The 16957-nt window shown below is 48.0% G+C and overlaps 1 protein-coding gene and 1 long non-coding RNA gene across 4 annotated transcripts in view; one reads left to right on the top strand and one right to left on the bottom strand.

Moving 5' to 3' along the window:
- The window catches only part of Txnrd1 (thioredoxin reductase 1), a 60060-nt gene that overhangs the window by 34514 nt on the left and 8589 nt on the right, over window positions 1–16957 (bottom strand). Inside the window, exons 1-2 of one of the 3 annotated variants that reach the window (XM_085683274.2) lie at window positions 5492–5633; window positions 4230–4350 (exon numbers count right to left, since the gene is read on the bottom strand). The exons of 1 other annotated variant lie outside the window; for it this stretch is intronic. The gene's annotated coding sequence lies outside the window, so the exon portion shown is untranslated. Of the gene's footprint in view, window positions 1–4229; window positions 4351–5491; window positions 5634–16957 lie in introns of those variants that run through there. One more of the 3 variants, XM_085683273.2, reaches the window with a different exon arrangement.
- On the top strand, window positions 5671–16199 carry LOC148117790 (uncharacterized). The gene is made up of 3 exons (XR_015736758.1): window positions 5671–5837; window positions 12472–12647; window positions 14985–16199. It is a non-coding gene; the product is annotated as an uncharacterized LOC148117790 (long non-coding RNA).

Genomic DNA, 16957 nt, shown 5'->3' with positions numbered 1-16957 from the left:
GCCTAGACAGTAAGGCATAGAACATACAGAACCTCCACCTTCCTCTGTGGGAACTATACATACTTCGTGGCACTTAAAAACCAGTGACAACCCACACTTCAGAGCTCAGACATGCCAAGAAAAACGCCACTTTGACCAGCACAGGAGGTGAAACCCTGGGTGTGAGACTGTGAGAAGGTAGACTTGAACTGGGTTCAGAGAAAACTCACCTGCTTTGCAGGGCTGGAGAGAGTTCAGAGGTTAAGAGCACTTGCTCTTCCAGAGGACCCTTGGTTCCTAGGGCCCATGTCAGATGACTCACAACCATTGGAACTCCGCCCCACTAGGGCCCTGTACTCAGGTGCAGGGATCCACATACAAACACACACATCTCCCTATTGCTCTCGAGGAGTATTCGAGTTTCCACATTTGCAGTCTACTGGGTATTCTAGTCTCTCCTAAAATACCGTTGCTGACCTTTTCTCTTCTTTAATTATTGAAAAACATTTGCTGGGAGACTTTTTTTGGTTGTGGATTGGACTCAGGGCTTGAGGGTGCCAGGCAATCCCTCTACCACTGAGCTGCACTGTAAGCCCTAACCAGTTTTGAGACAGGATTTCTTTGTGTAGCCCTGGCTGTCCTGGAACTGTCCTGGCTGTCCTCAAACTCAGAGATCCGCCTGCCTCTGCCTCCTGAGTGTTGGGATAAAGGCATGCGCCAGCACCGCCCGACTATCAGAAGTAGTTAAGTGTATATACTATTGTACAGATCTGTGATAGAAATAACACACCAACGCCTAGCCTGGTGAGACAGCAGAGGTGCCTGATACAGCAGCTACTGCAGCCACACTTTCTTCCTGACCGAGAAAGGCTCACCTGCATGCCATGCTATCGGCACTGACTGTGAGATACAAAAAGTCTCAATTATTTCCCATGTGCCCCTGAGAACCAGTGCTGAGCAGCTCAGAGCTTCATGTCTGACAACCCATCTTTAATGAAACCAGAACCTTCAATGTCAACTGCTCCCATAGGGGAACCTTTATGTCCCTGCCACTCAAAGAATATGTAGAGGATGAGTATACGAATGACGTGTTCATGTATGGAATGCGTATGAGGAGCTAAGGGACATGTGGAAGCACATTGTCACGCAAAGGCTGACATCCTGCTGACTGAGTGGGCGCAGGGGAATGAAGGCTCATCCAGCAAGCCTCTACCGTGTGCTGGAGCTATGTTAGGGCAACTGGGGTTTGCACAGGCTCCTTCCCAACTCACACCCTGAGAATCAGATCAGGAGCAGGCATGTGTCTCAGGGAGCAGAGCCCAACTCCGGCTGGTAGCCAGCTGTGTGATCTGGGCACGCTCCTGGAACTCTGCAGGCCTTCCTTTCCTTATCTGAATACGGGATCACACCAGATCCTTCATCGGGCAGTTGTGAGAACGTCAGAGTCCGGCACACAAACCGCTGTTACTGCCACTAAGGTGTGTTCATCTAGAAAGAAGGACTCACATACCCTTGCAAACACAGGCACATAAAGGAAGCCTACCTCTCTCCCTTGATAAGAAAACCAGAGAATTATCTCTGGCAGGGTTCCTCCTTTCCAGAAATAAGGATGTGTGGGGGTGCTGTGAAAACAGAGGCAATGTAGCCAAATGATGCATTATTCCCTGAACAGGTAACATGGCAAAGTGGGGCTGCCCAGGAAGATAGGAAAGAAACCAGCAAGGAGGGGAGATCTCGGGAACTACAGGTCTGACCATTCCCAGGGGCCCACAGTAGCCTGGCAGAGGAAGAGATGAAAAGAAAACCACATTGGAGAAGGCACACAACACCGCACTGAAAAGTGGGCCCTTTATCCTGGACACCGATCTGGCAGTGAGAAGCAGCAAGCAAGAAAAGGGCCCCAGGCAGGTTAGAGGAGCCTTCGGAAGATGGGGCCTGCCTGAGTGGGATGCTTGAGGTGAGGCAGGCAAGAAACCCCAACACGAAAACTGGGCCCATCTTCCTGTGACTGTCACAACACCTTAGTCTGCCTGTCACCTCTTCTATCCCTGCCGTCCAGAAACTGCGTCTCGTGGAGCCAATTTTAATCTTACCACGACTCCTCTCTCAAACTACTGAAGGCGTAACTATGCCCAGTTGCATCCCAATGGGCACCTTTTCACCCACTTTGCTCCTTCTTCTCAGTGCCACCAAGGGAGGCATTTATTTACATGAGTGGTTTCCAAACGCTGGGACAGGGCTATTGAAATGGGTTAGTGTGGAAAGGCAGTAGCCGCTAAACCTGGCCATGGGAGTCCGATCCCTGAGGCCCTTGTGGTAGAAGGAGAGAACTGAATCACACAAGTTGTCCTTTGACCTTCACATGCACACCATGCTAAGTAGTGCACACAGGCACTCGTGTGCGGCCACATGCACGCACAAACACACACACACACACTTCTGATTCTTGCAATCTCGTCTGAAAGATAAAATAAAATGCTGCCAGGCTTAGTGACACACACCTGTAATCCAAGCATTCAAGAAGGCAGAGGCAGGAGAAAATTCCTAACTCTAAGGCCAGCTTGTTCTACATAGAAAGACTGACTCAAAAAAAAAAAAAAAAAAAGAAAAGAAAAGAAAAGAAAGCAAGAGAAGAAAACCAACAACACAAATGGCTAGGAATGAGGTGTGGTGAGCGGTAGAACATTTGCCCAACAAGCACAGGGCCCTGGGTTCTAGTCCCAGGGTTTCAAACAGACAATGCTAAAATGTTGTGCCCTGGGGTTACAGCTGTGTAGTAGAGCACTCACCCAGAATGTTTACCGCCTTGTTCAATCCTGGCACATGTGCACGTGCACGCATGCATACACATACACACAAAGGGAGGGAGGACAAACATCGGCACAGACTCCTCTAGAAGCAGTCAGTGAACCAACCTAGTCCTTCCAAAGTTCTCCCTCCCTTGTCGTCCATAATATGCTCACTGCGCAAATGAGCACCACTTCTCACCCCCAGCCTCACCTGCTCTGCCTCCTCCCGCTTTTAGCGCCACTCACTGAGACCCAAAGAGAGCACGAAACCCACCAGCTCTGTGTGTGTGGTAAATGGCGGCGCCCTTCACTCACGGCTCTGATCCTCACCAGAAGCCTGAAGCTGCCGGGTACCGGGACACTGAAACGGTCAGAGGAGCTAGTCACCTGACTAAGTCACCGGCAGTTCAAAGCTTACAAGCTGTTCTGCTCCCACCGACGTCAGAATCAAGAGCGTGAATAATATCACGTAGAAACCAAATGATTACAACTTCTCAATATACACTTACAACAGAAGGGGGGTTACCCCCATGAAGACGCGCCAATCGGTCTTTGTGTGATTTTCCTTGCAAACTCAAGGTCTGAGTAACACAACTGCTTGAACCAAAGGCAGAAGCCTTTTATCTCCCTTAATTACTTTCCGACCATCTGCTGTTTGTCTTTGAAGTCCAGCTCCAGACCCTATATTCACTCTTCAAAAATGTATGTTTCTTTTAGAAGCAAGCAAAGACTACGTATAAACATGAATCAATTGTTAGCATCCTTAACGACACATCCACCTAAATGTTTTTACACTTTGCAGGCCTCGTGTTGACTAAGAGGGCAAGGTTTCCGCGTAGGTCTCGTGAGGGCTGGTGAGACGTCTCCGTAGGGGAAGGAACTTGCTGCCTGGCATGGACGCTGGAGTTTAAGCCCCAAGATCCACGTGAGGAAAGAAAGGAACAGACTCCACAGTGCCCTCTGACTTCACACACTACCTGGCGTCTCCTCGTGCGTTTTGTGATTTTTTCGGCTGTCACCCCTCCACCCAAGTGGGTAAAAAAAAAAAAAAAAAAAGATATCCGGCATACTTGAGACTGGAGGGTAGATCTAGCTCCACTCCTTTATGTCCACTCAACTGCTAACTCTGGGCTAGAAAAAGAAATGCCTGAGGGAAACAAATCCAACCCAGGGATTCCTGCCGCTTCTCTCGGAACCTGGGGTTTCTGGGTGTCCCGTGCCTCTGAGAATTAAAGAGGAAGGTGAACCCTTTTCTCAAGATTTCCCCAGGGCCATTCACCCTGCCGCTGCAGGCTGTAGGAGGGGGCACCTGAGCAAAGGGCCCTTTGAACGGTCCCTTTAAAAGAAAAGGCTCGGCTCTGCTTCCCGGTTCAGGATCTGAGCACGTGGGTCGGTAGCCTTTAGTGGCCCGGGGCTGGGGATCTGGGGTCGGGGCTGGGGAGCGCAGCGCGCGGCTCCTACCTTCAGGGCTGGACCATGGCGACCCTCCGCCGCTCGCTCGCACCTCCCGCCGGCTCGCCGCCTGCCTCGCCGCCTCTCTCCGCTCGCACCCGCGCCGCCGCCGCGCAGGCCCTGCCGCCCTCTGCAGCACAAAGCAGAGCGGCAGTGTGAGCCTTCCTCCTCCGGGCGGGGCTTCCGGGACGCCGCGCGCCCTCAGGGCACTCCCGCCGGCGGACTCCGACCCTCCAGGGCCGCCACAACTCGGAAGAGCTCTCAAAGGCGGCTAAAGACGCCGACCTCGCGACCACAGAGCACTAACACGTCCCAGTGTGGTCTGGCTTTTGACACTGTACCCGGAGGATGCCACAGCCAGGGCTTCCTGGAATCTGAAACCGCGGTCCATCCACGCTCTGGATGAGGTCAGGGGAGGATGGTCCCATTTCACTAAGGGGTGAACTCACTCGGTGAAGTCTGGGACAGGAGCCCACAGCTACACTGATACCAGCCCTTAAAAGAATAGTTATTCAGTACTAATACCAACAGTTAACATGGCCATAATGCAATATATTTATGATATATATACAATGCCATCTATATATAAAGACGTGTGTGTGTGTGTGTGTGTGTGTGTGTGTGTGTGTGTGTGTGTGTGTGTGTGTACTTTAGATGTAGGTACTACCACGTCCTTTCCACAGGTAGGGAAACTAAGCTGCTTATAGCCAAGCTATTTGCACAAGATCGAGCAGCTTGTCAACAGTGGAGGCAGGACCCAAACCCACTCAGAACAGTCTCTGCTCTCCAGCGCTAGCCTGCACCGCCTCCTTCAGTTAGGGAAGGGCTGTGTAGCATCTCAGCTGCCCTGTTTCACAGCCTGGGTCAAGAAGGACAAGGCCCTTGGAAAACATTACATACACCATGACAATTTCAAGGAGTTTCTTAGGACTTAGCCTGTGAAAACATTTGTAAAGGTGTCCAATTTCTTAATATTATCACGGTTCCGCACTGATATTCCTCATACTGTCATATATGTATAAATCAAGACCCTTGCTCTGCAAATGATACCCATTTTCTCTGGTAGCCTGCAAGCCACCAGTTGTCAAGGACCAGACATCAAGTCCCACATTCTGAAGCTTTGTGACCCGGGCGGTCCTCTACACCCCGCCAAGAGCTTCCCCTGGCTTGCCCCGCGGAGACCCAGCCCTCTCGGAGACACATTAAATGTCCCCCTCCCAGGCATTTCCAAAGCACCACCCGGAGCGATGCTCCCCTGACAGAGAGCTTACGTGAACAAGCAAGAAGCAAACAGCAGTTCTCCTCGCACTGCGGAGTCCCGCACCTCCCGCGTGGATGCAAGGCCTGACGGAAGCAAACTGAGGATAAAGAGCGGCGGGTTCCTAGTGGCTCCAGGAAGCCACGCCCTGCTCTTAGGAGGCGGGTGAACTGCCAGTGTCAGAATGACAAAGCAAAAATCCAGTCCTCGTGCAGCCCTGGCAACCTGTCCCCGGTGGCGGCTCGGGCAAAGTGACAGCTCCTAATAGGACGGTACCACATCCTGCAGCTCAGAACCGCCCCCGACCCAAAGCCGCGGATGCAATTCAAAGAATGCTGGGAACCAGACCCGAGTTATGAGTGAGTGTGAACTGAGTCAGCTGGCCTCTGCCCTAGGCGCTGCTCTCCAGTCTTTCCTAGTCACATGAGGAACTTTAGAAATATTGACGCCTGGCACCCACACAGATGATCTGACGTCCTCGGTACTGACTGTGACCCTGGCAACTAGGTTTTTAAAACTCCAAAAGTGACTAGTTGACAGCGAAGTTAGGGACGCACTGCCCTAAGGCACTGGATTAGTCAAATTGGTAATTCCCTCAAGTCACCTGGGTTTTAAAGCACTGTCCACTTCTGCCTGACTAACCCTGAAAAGAGGTGACTAATTCTCCTAACAATACTGCCTCCTGGCCCCGCTCAGCCGTGGGGCTGTCTTATTCACTTTGAGGAAAACTGAGAGTTTATTTAGCCCTTGGCACTGCCCCACCAGCATCTGCCAAAGGAGGCCATGGTCTGTCGTGCCTCCCTGCCCCTAGGTCAGTGAGACTTCTTGGTGGATGAATGAATGAAGCGTTTGACCTAAGCCTCTGGTTAATGCCAGGGTGGAAAGAGAACGAGGTGAAAGGGTTGTTGGCTCCTAACTGCTTAAAGCCACACCTCCTGGTACCTGGGTGACCTCCTACATTCCTTCTAGACTCTTCTAAGGTGAAAGTGAGAAACTTGCATAATGTACACACACCAGGCAGGCTGACCCAAGACTCTCCCACACTTCCCACCCCACACACTTCTCATGCAGCACCGCCCGATTCTGAGGTGTGGGGACTGTGACCAGCTGCTTCTCAGCTCCTAAGTGGTCAAGACAGCATCAGTAAGGACCAAAGAAAGGAAAATGCCAGGAAAAGAAGCTTTAGCCCTGGCTCCTCCCAACCAAGTTCTGCATTACGCCTTATCTCCGGCAGCCCATATAGTGACAGTCCATACAGCACAGTCATGAGCACCTCATTCTTAAATATAGACAGTGTCATTAATTTCAAGAGCACGGCCCGGGGTAGAGAGCGACTTTAAATCGCTGAGGCTGGACCGAGAACGGAATGTGGGGATGATATGTGTGTCCAATAGCTCGACACTGGCAGAGCCTTACAGGGATCGGTAGGGAGATCAAGGTGATTTTCTAACAGCGTTATCAGAAAAGACTATGTAAGCCGTTCCAGCGTCCCGCTGCTCTTAAGATAAGCAAATCTTAAAATAAGCACAGGTGAGTGGAAGGCTTCCCCTTTGTGGGGAGATATAGAGATTTAGTTACAGGCTAAGGGAAGAGGCCCCTCCTGGACTCCCACCACGGTTCACGTTCTAAGCTAACACCCTAAATACCTTTGACTGAGCTCCTGCGTTCTTGTCTTTCTTCCCCAAAAGCCTGGGTAGTCTGTAGTCTGTCACCTCCTCTGGTGGGGTGCCCTCATTTTCGCCCATTATTAATTTTCCCTCCCCTCTTTGTAGCCCCAAGTACCTTACTAATAATTACTTATCTTCTAACTCTTTCAGAACTTTGGGAAAGCAAACCCTTGTTTGAGATCAAGTTCAAGCTTCTCAATGGCACAGTCAAGTCAAGACCCACCCTTGTTTTTGTTGTTGTTTTGTTTGTTTGGTTTTTCTTTTTCTTTCTTTTTTTTTTCTTTTTCTGTTTTTTGTTTTGTTTTGTTTTGTTTTGTTTTGTTTTGTTTTGTTTTCCAAGACAGGGTTTCCCTGTGTAACAGTCCTAGGTGTCCTGGAACTCACTCTGTAGACCAGGCTGGCCTCGAACTCACAGAGATCTGCCTGCTTCTGCCTTCCCAGTGCTGGGATTAAAGGCACATATGCATGCCACCACCAACCAGCTAAGGCCCACTCTTATTAATGCTAGCTGTCCACACAGTCTGCACCCTACTTAGGCAGCAAAACATTGTTGGAGAAACACTTGGAGAGTAAAAGTGATTTCCACTTAAAAGTCAAGGCCACAAACCTCAAATCTGTCCTCAGCCCTGCCCAGCAGTCCTTGTACCCTGGCATATTTTCCCAGCAGTCCTTGCACCCTGGCATATTTTCCCAGCAGTCCTTGCACCCTGACATATTTTCCCAGCAGTTCTTGCACCCTGGGATATTTCCCAGCAGTCCTTGCACCCTGGCATATTTTCCCAGCAGTCCTTGCACCCTGGCATATTTTCCCAGCAGTCCTTGCACCCTGGCATATTTTCCCAGCTGCCATTTTTCTTCTTTTGTTCTAGCATTTCCAACAGCGCTGCTGCATTGGCCTTCCCTCTGATCATAACCTAGTTTCTACTTAGGAAAACAGAATTTCCCACTAATTCCCCATGACCACCAAACTACTAAATTCTTTCTCATGGGTCCAGGTAGAGGAAAAGCAGGATCCTTCTGCTCCTGTGTGTGTGCTCACCAATTCTCGCCTTTCTGCTCAACAACTTCATCTGGAAAGATGCCCCTTGAGCATCATCAATTTATCGCTCTGTATCTGATCGTGTCTATCCTCACACAAACACCCTGTGTTTTCTCTGCTCACAGAAGTCAGGGCTTCCTTTCTCCAGGCAGGGGGATGAGATGGGAGATGAAAGAGCTCTCTGCACTCTGAAGAATAAAGGAAGTAGGAAGGTAAGGAACTAAGAATGTGCCCGTGGGGCTAGACGAAAGGGAAATAAGGGCCCACAAACCAGAGGAGCAGCTGCAAACCTTCTAAGCAGAGGAGACAAGAAACAAAGAAGATGCCTGCTGTGCTTACCCAGCCAGGCAGCCAGGAGCCGGGAAGAAATGGGGGCACAGGCACCAGGAGGAAGCTGCTATGGCAGCTGAAGTGAGAAGCCATAAAGGCCTGAACTGGTGAGGCAGCAGCTCAAAGTAAACACAGTCTGCAGACAGTGGCTGAGAGGTATCACAGGATGGTAAGAATCTACCATCCCAGTTGTTGGGCCTTGGCAACTGTGTGAGTGGAGAAAAGGTTAGTTTGGTACAAATCCATAGACCAACTTGAGGGTTCTATGTTGTTGGGGTTCTTTTTGTTTGTTTATTTGTTTGTTTTTCATTTTTTTGTTTTCCTAAAAGGAGATTTCCAATAGGTAACTGGCTATATAGATCTGGAAGTCAGAGCTAAAAGTAAAAATCAGACATTAGGAGACTCCAATACAAATGACATCATATACTCTATGTACTGGCTGAGTGCTGGTGGCACATGCCTTCAATCCCAACACCCAGGAGGTGGAAACAGACAGATATCTGTAAACTTGAGGACAGCCTGATTTACAAAGTGAGTTTCAAGCCAGTCAAGACTAGCCAGTCTCAAAAATAAATAAACAAATCACTAAAATAAAAACTAGGGCTTTCTAGGGGGAAAAAAAATCCATGGGCGATGTGAGTATACAGTGGAAGGAAAGCTAAAAGAGAATCCACTAACGGGGCACTTGCCTGTGATCCTGATGTTGGAAGTGACGGCCAAAGGATCACAAGTTCGAGGTTATCCTTTGCTTGGGAGTTTGAGGCCAGCCAAGACTACAGAAAACTTTGTCTCAATGAACTGACTTAGTGGTTTGGAAAGCCAACAAATCTGCAGTCCACAGGCTGGAGATTTAAGTAGCACTCTGCAGGCAGGGTACTTCCTCTTCAGTGGGCCTCTGGCTTTTCTCTTGAATTAGCTGGATAAAGCCCACGAGCATTTTGGAAGATAACCCATTTTCCTCTGAGTCTCCCAATTTCAGTGTTAATCACAGTTTTTAAATCTCTTCACAGCAACATCTACTGTCAAATGAGTGGGTGACCCCGGCTGGGCCTTGCTGACACAGAAAGTTAATTCTCACACAGTGGTACAAGATGAAATCACCCAGAGAGTTGGTATATTCGAGGAAATGAAGGTGGCCCAGAGACAGAGTCCTGAGCACCATGTTAGGGACAGAAAAAGGGTCCAGCCGGGGAGGAGGAGCCAGGAGGATGAAGGCAGAAAACAGAAGCCAATGGATGGGCTCCTGCTGATGGAGATCTAGATATTCAGTGCTGCTGAGATGAAGATGCGAAGGGAGACAAATCCTCAGCTGAGGTCAACAAGGAACAGAAAAGGAGCTGGAGGTGGGGAGTAGGGCCAGCCCTTTCATTCTAAGGCAGCGAAGAGCAGGGAACAGGGAACGGGGCCTGAAGAGGACGCAGGAGAGGGCCAAGTGCTGGGGTCCTTTGTATTTTTGTTTCTCTAAGAAACAGATGATTATAGTGCGTTGTCATATTGACATACCGCAGGAATAACCCAGGCAGGGTAATATGACGGGTCCCAAGGGGGAAGGGACAAGGTGACCACGGAACCTCTTTGAACACACATTAACAATGCACAGGACTTTGAAGTAAAGCCCAGGTTCGGTCTAACTAGAGGCTTCCCAGCTCTTATCTCCTTCCCACCAGGTCCTCCGTGGTCCTTCCACTTCATCTCACCCAGACCTCCTCCACCCCCAGTCATTAGCCTGCCCTCCATCCCTTTAATTACTGAGCTTCCTCTCACCACAAGGCTTCCCTGACTTCTAGATACTCCACAAAACCAGTTCAAACCTGTCTTCCTTGAGGATGCCATCCAAGAAGCCACAAGTCCTGTGGCATGTGCCACACTACCTGGCTCTCACAGCGGCACTTACACTTTCTCCGGGGTTATCTGACCCGCGTCAGCCTCCTCTAGAGCGCAGCCCAGGAGAACTTTCGCTGAGACAGAGATGTTCTGTGCTCTCACACCTCACTATCACGTGACTATTAAGCTCTTAAAAGACAGTTTGCATGAGTACAGATCTGTTTATTTTATTTAAGTTTAACTGATTTCAACATAAACAGCCACAGGTGAGCAGGAGCCACAATTACTATTTTTACCCCTGGATGCCCGGCACTTAATACAGTGGACACACAGAGTGACCACTCAATACATATTTGCTCAAAGATGAAATCTGTAAATTAAGGATATTACTAGTTAGTTTATATAGATTGTATCTTTTCCACAGAGAGTTGTAGGAGGGTCTTCTTTCTATGTGTTGCTTTCATTGGTTGAATAAAGAAAACTGCCTTGGCCTTTTGATAGGGCAAAACTTAGATAGGCGGAGTAGACAGAACAGAATGCTGGGAGAAAGGAGGCAGAGACAGAGAGCCGCCATGGAGCCAGCTGCCAGGTCAGACATGCTGAATCTTTCCTGGTAAGCCACAAGCTCGTGATGACATACAGATTATTAGAAATGGGTTGAATCAAGATGTGAGACTGTGTGCCCATGGGAAAATCCTGTTACGTTGCTGTGCCTCAGTTTACCCCTCTGTAAAGTGCTGATAAGCAATCGTCTCCATACCTCATGTGGCAATTGTGGGATGGGAGGCATAAGCAGAGAAGGACCAAGAACACAACTGGTGATCAATACTGGCATCACTGAGGTCTCCTGACATGGTCTAAAGCTGGAGCACTTTCATTTCCCTACACAGTAAGCTACCAAGACTGCATTACACTAGACCCTGTCCACAGTCTAATTAAAGGGAACATTCACCTTCCTCTTCTTCCCAGTCTGTATGGAACATGTCATTTTATTTCGTTTTCTTGAGATAAAGTCTCACCGTAAGCCCTACTGGCCTTGAACTTGCTACATAACTGAGGATGACCCTGAGTCTCCTGATTTCTCCTTGGAAGTGTTGGGATTACAGGTGCCAGGCCCTTTCTGAGGTACTGGCGAGCAAACCCAGGGCCTCCTGCATGCTAGGTAAGAACTCTGCCAACCCAGCCTGAAGCATGCCATTTTCCACAGTGCACATCTTTCCTGGGGAGAAAGAAAAAGCACGCTTTGCTTAGTCAACCTGTTAGGCGTGGAAACACTATGTGAAATTTGTGTTACACCTACATACAAGGCTAAGGTGTTCACACTACTAGAGCAGGCAGAAATACACTCCTGTGTGCTATTCAGTTTAGATCTTTTCACTATCCTATTTTAGTCTTAAAAGAAGGGAAACGGTTGTTTGGTCATTTGTTTGTTTTTGAGACAGGGTTTCTCCTGCAGCCCCTGCTGCTGCCTTGAACTCACAAGCCCTGCTCTAGCCTCAAGGGCTGGGATTCTGGGTGTGTGCCTCCTCAGCCAGCTGGGAGAGAACAGGTTTAGTGTAGAAAATACTAGCCTGAGAGCCCCAGGAGGCGTGGGCTCCACTCTAGTAAACTCTTAGATGTCTTGTAAAACTGGGGATCAGTCACCCTCACCCCCAGCCAGGCAGTCATGCACTGATTGCTAATGGCAGTTGGCTTTCAGGGCCTATACATCAAAGAGGTAACAAATCACTTATTACCCTATATATGTACTGTAGGTACCCAGGTCTTTTTCCCTTTTCTTCCTGGCGATTTGCAGAGCTGTTTGACCTCTGGCTCCCTGGCTCTCCTGCACTAGTACCGGCCTGAGGGTATAGCTTAGAAAGAACTTGGCTCTCTTTTGTTATGGTAATTCCACCTGTGAACAAGGTTCCAGCAGCGGGCCCTATACGCCTGCCACGCCTGCCTCCCACAGCTGATTCTGCCTGAGGCTCCGGGCACCTGTCATCTTCTCCCACTGCTCCTGATGGGAGAGGGCCTTGCCCTTTTGCCCCCTTTGCCCACTAATATAAATACCCGACTTGAGTTTAATAAAGTTGCCATTTGCTCTTTGGTGAATGAGCAGGTCTCTTTGTGTCTGTGTGTTTAAACCCTTAGGACAATCGTCCATTCTCGTGGACTCGAGTCAGGAAAGCACGCGCACCTGTTTCGAGGTCTGGGTATTCACAGAAAAGTGCGGAGGCTAACAGATGGCGTCCCTGCGTGAGCACTGAAGAAGGACAACCGCGTTCTGCGCTGTGCCGTCTGTGGACCCACCACGAGAACCCCAAAAGGTAAGGGTCACCCCATGATTAAACTGGCCAGTTTTGTAGAGTGCAATTGTGCACGTGTGATAAGGGGGTGAATAAGCTTGGTGTGTAGAAGTATGGGTGCCGAAAGGTCTGATCCGGAGCTGAAGGCCAGTGGGCAAATCAGCTGCTAAATTTCATAAAGAGACTAGGCACCAGGATTAAATGACACTGCACTAGAGACCACTTAGACTATTTTAGAACTCAGTCCCTGGCTCTCACATGCAGGGAACTTTAATTTTTACCAAGAGAACAGGCTGGGCGCAGTTAGCTCCCAGCGGGAATCTGTTCCCAAGACTATAGGGCCCAATGTAACTGGCGACTAGCAAAATAAATAGCCGAGGGCCCATATAGGTGCGGACCTCGGGCTGAGAGAGGATTCAAAAAATATATTTGTAAGTTCTATTAAGAGTTTTTGAGTAACAAAAGAACAGCTTCACAGAGCTTGTCTTTCAGGGAGACTAGAAAGCTCCCATGCATGTTTGAATGTGGGTCACAGGACCGCACTCGGCCCCTCACTGTGGCTGAGGTTCTACAAGGTACACTTAAAAACAGAGAGACGGGCTTCGCAACGGCGGCCGGAGCACAGAGGCTCGGATGCAAATTTAAATTATGCCCGATACACTTAAGGCATAGAGAGAAAGTTACAAACAGGACCCGCGACATGTGGACTCACAGAGTCCGGGTCAAGCAGGCCTCAGAAGCAACAACTAAGGTTAGGAATGCTGCCTGCTCTTCCAGGGGTTGCAAGTTCGATCCCCAGTGACCACATGGTTTTAAATCTAATATTTTCCTTTCTAAAGGAAGGTTGTTTACACATTTTTAGAGGGCTCCAGGCTAGGAGCGGGAGAACGGTTTTCTCAAATTATATTTTTAGAGCAATAGCTCAATTATGCCAGATTTAAAACAATTTATTTAGGACTTAAGTCTAGACAGTTTTAAGTTGGAGATTATTGTAGATTCAAGGGATCCTTAATTATACAGGATTTTAAGTTTACATTTTCTCATAAGGGTAATAATTATTTTGTTCAAAGTCTAAATTTTCATCATAAAATTTGATGGACATTTACGTTAAACTCATGGATTATTTTCAATAATATTGTCCATTTGGCTTATTTGATACTGTTTTCACAAAAGAATAAGGATCTCTCCATTGTCTAATGGCTTAAATTTCTTATAAGGTTTAAAGTCTTGTTATACAGGTTTTTTAATTCATGTATTTAGAATCATTTAAAAATGTTTTATAACATTTATGGCTGTCTCGTCTATCAGGCGTATTAGAGATATACATTTGGGTTGTTTTCAGGTTCTATATTAATAAAGTAATTCTGCCATATACATGGTTAAACACATGTCCTTGTGACATGGTTAAACATCTTTTATGTGTAGGCCCAAAAGAGGTATAGCTAAATTTTGAGATGGTTTGTCACCTAGTTTTCTAAAAATCCAAACTGTGCCAGTTTGCATTTCCACCAATGGTGGAGGAGTTTCTCTTAAATAAAAGTTATGAGCAGTATTTGATCTTGATCATGTCATTAAGATTAGATGGAGTCTCAAGAGTTATTTTGATTCACACTTTCCCTATGATTAAAGATGTTATAATTGAGGATTTTTTAAATGTCTTTCAGTCATTTTAAGTTTGTCTAATGAGAGTTTTCAGTTTAGGTCTGTTACATATATTTTTATTTTATTAATTGCTCTTTGAAGGACTATTTCTGAAGTCCTTATATTTTTTGTATGGATTGATGACTGACAAAGAATTTCCATATCTATAGCCAGATATGTCGATCCTATTAATTATTTCTCCAAATGTTGGCGGGAGGCAATGTGCCCCCATAAAGGTAACAATTTTAATAATTCTATCCAGTTATGTAAATGTTCACGTACTAGATCAGATAATTATTTTCTGCCCCTGAAAAAGTTCCAGGCGAAACTAATTCTAAAAGATGTTTTGGGGCTGGCCATTCAGCCCAATTCAAGACCTGCTACAATGGTACAAGCCAATAAAAAATTATGTTTTGAGGTTGGCTAATTCAGCCCAATATTTAGGCCAGTTGCAGTGGCACAGGCCAATAGAATTTGCTCCTTGGAGACAGAGACATACAGATCTCTATATGTCCAAGGTCTGCTTGGTTGTAGTTTAAATCCTATACAGCTAAGCACATTGCTCCCAGAGACCAATGAGGGAAGCCAGTTTCAATGGCGCACGCAGGCAGGATTTGCCTCAGCTAGCGTCTGGCATGGTCCAGGTCATGTACTAATGTACATGGTCCGGACCGGGTTTTAATTTGGGGTAGAGAAGCAGTTTGTGTGTTTCTACAGGATGCAAAGCACCTCATCTGGGTCCCTGAGTGTCTCGTGCGGACCGTGGATTCCTCTATTCAGGGACCTGAGGACGAGGCGAAATCAAGAGATCCCACGGACACGGCGGCGGAGGCGGCATCAGAGTTGACAGATTCCTGAGAGATGATCCAGCGCCTGATTTTACCCCTTTTCCCAGCTTCCTATCCTTGCTCTGCCTTGATCTGTCCATTTCAGCCAAGGCTGCTTGACCCCCTGAGGGGAAAACAGCTGCTTCCCCTACCCTGTTTGCAGCCTTGGGTGCTCGTGGCGAAAACCTTGCCAGATAGACAGAATTACCATAAATATTCAAAGTATCTAAATTCACAATTGGATGCTGTAGTTAATCTTTACAATCTGGGTGTGGATTTTGACCTCTGCTGGTCGCAGGATAAGATTTTGCTGCTTTTTCTCGGACCCCGGAATACAAATTTGCTAATTGGCTCTAATTTAGTTTGACTAGTCATTCCAGGGGTCCCATTTGCCGGTGCTGTAGCCCTACTCAAGGGGCTCTATTCTAAGCAAACGTTTCAGATATTGTGCAAGCACTGTCTCTTCCAGGAATGCTTATGTGTATGCTGGAGTGTCTTCACCTGGCCAATGGCTTTCAGGTCCACCATGGCCTGGCCCTAGTAGGCATTCGCCTCGGAGTACCTTTCAGCATAAAACCGGCTGAACGTTTTGGAGGATGACTTTAACCAGAGAGGGGTCTAGACCATTTGGGCAGGCTTAGCCAACCTAAGACATGGGAGACGTCTGGGCCTGGGGCGTCATCCTGACGACGGGTACGGATTTGAACTGGTTCCCGATGGCGCCTAAGGCAGGTTTCTGTCATCATATTTTATATATATTTAAAGGGAGACTTGTAGGTACCCAGGTCTTTTTCCCTTTTCTTCCTGGCGATTTGCAGGGTTGTTTGACCTCTGGCTCCCTGGCTCTCCTGCACTAGTACCGGCCTGAGGGTATAGCTTAGAAAGAACTTGGCTCTCTTTTGTTATGGTAATTCCACCTGTGAACAAGGTTCCAGCTGCGGGCCCTATACGCCTGCCACGCCTGCCTCCCACAGCTGATTCTGCCTGAGGCACCGGGCACCTGTCATCTTCTCCCACTGCTCCTGATGGGAGGGGGCCTTGCCCTTTTGTCCCCTTTGCCCACTAATATAAATACCCGACTTGAGTTTAATAAAGTTGCCATTTGCTCTTTGGTGAATGAGCAGGTCTCTTTGTGTCTGTGTGTTTAAACCCTTAGGACAATCGTCCATTCTCGTGGACTCGAGTCAGGAAAGCACGCGCACCTGTTTCGAGGTCTGGGTATTCACAGAAAAGTGCGGAGGCTAACAGTATGTACACCTGCTGGGAGGTACTTGCTACTGCGAGGAGCATCTTCCTTCAATTTCTTGAAAAGCCAAAACTGCCAACGGCTGACTACAGGTAGTTGATGGAAGACCACAGTCACCTCTCGAGCTAGGAGCCCTGGATCCTCCAGATGGGTAGCGAGCACTCTGCTAGTCCAAACGTTCATTTGTTTTCTGTTTTTGTTTCTTGGGTTTTTTTGTTTGTTTGTTTTGAGACAGTGTTTGTCTGTGTAGCTTTGGAGCCCATCTTGGAACTCTCTCTATAGATTAGGCTGGCCTCAAACTCACAGGGATCCGCCTGCCTCTGCCTCCCAAGTGCTGGGATTAAAGACGTGCACCACCGCCGCTGGGCTACTCCAACCTTTTAACACTACAATGTGATGTGATCTACAAAGTTCATGCTCAAGAACCAGGCAATCAAGTTATGTTAAAAAAATGGGGGGGGGTATTCTCATATGGTTTCAAGGATATACGGTTTAATATTGGGTCACATGCAGCATGAAGGCTGGACAGACCTCCAGGCCCTGGTTTCAAATGAGGCTGACCTATGGCCAGGACAGAACGGTTTTCCTTTTCAGGCTGTGGGTAGCTCAGTGGGAGA

Source organism: Myodes glareolus, chromosome 26, assembly GCF_982192425.1.
Source record: "Myodes glareolus chromosome 26, mMyoGla1.1, whole genome shotgun sequence".
Classification (NCBI taxonomy): domain Eukaryota; kingdom Metazoa; phylum Chordata; class Mammalia; order Rodentia; family Cricetidae; genus Myodes; species Myodes glareolus.
Note: the sequence above shows the minus strand (reverse complement) of the source record. Positions and strands in the feature narration are given on the sequence as shown.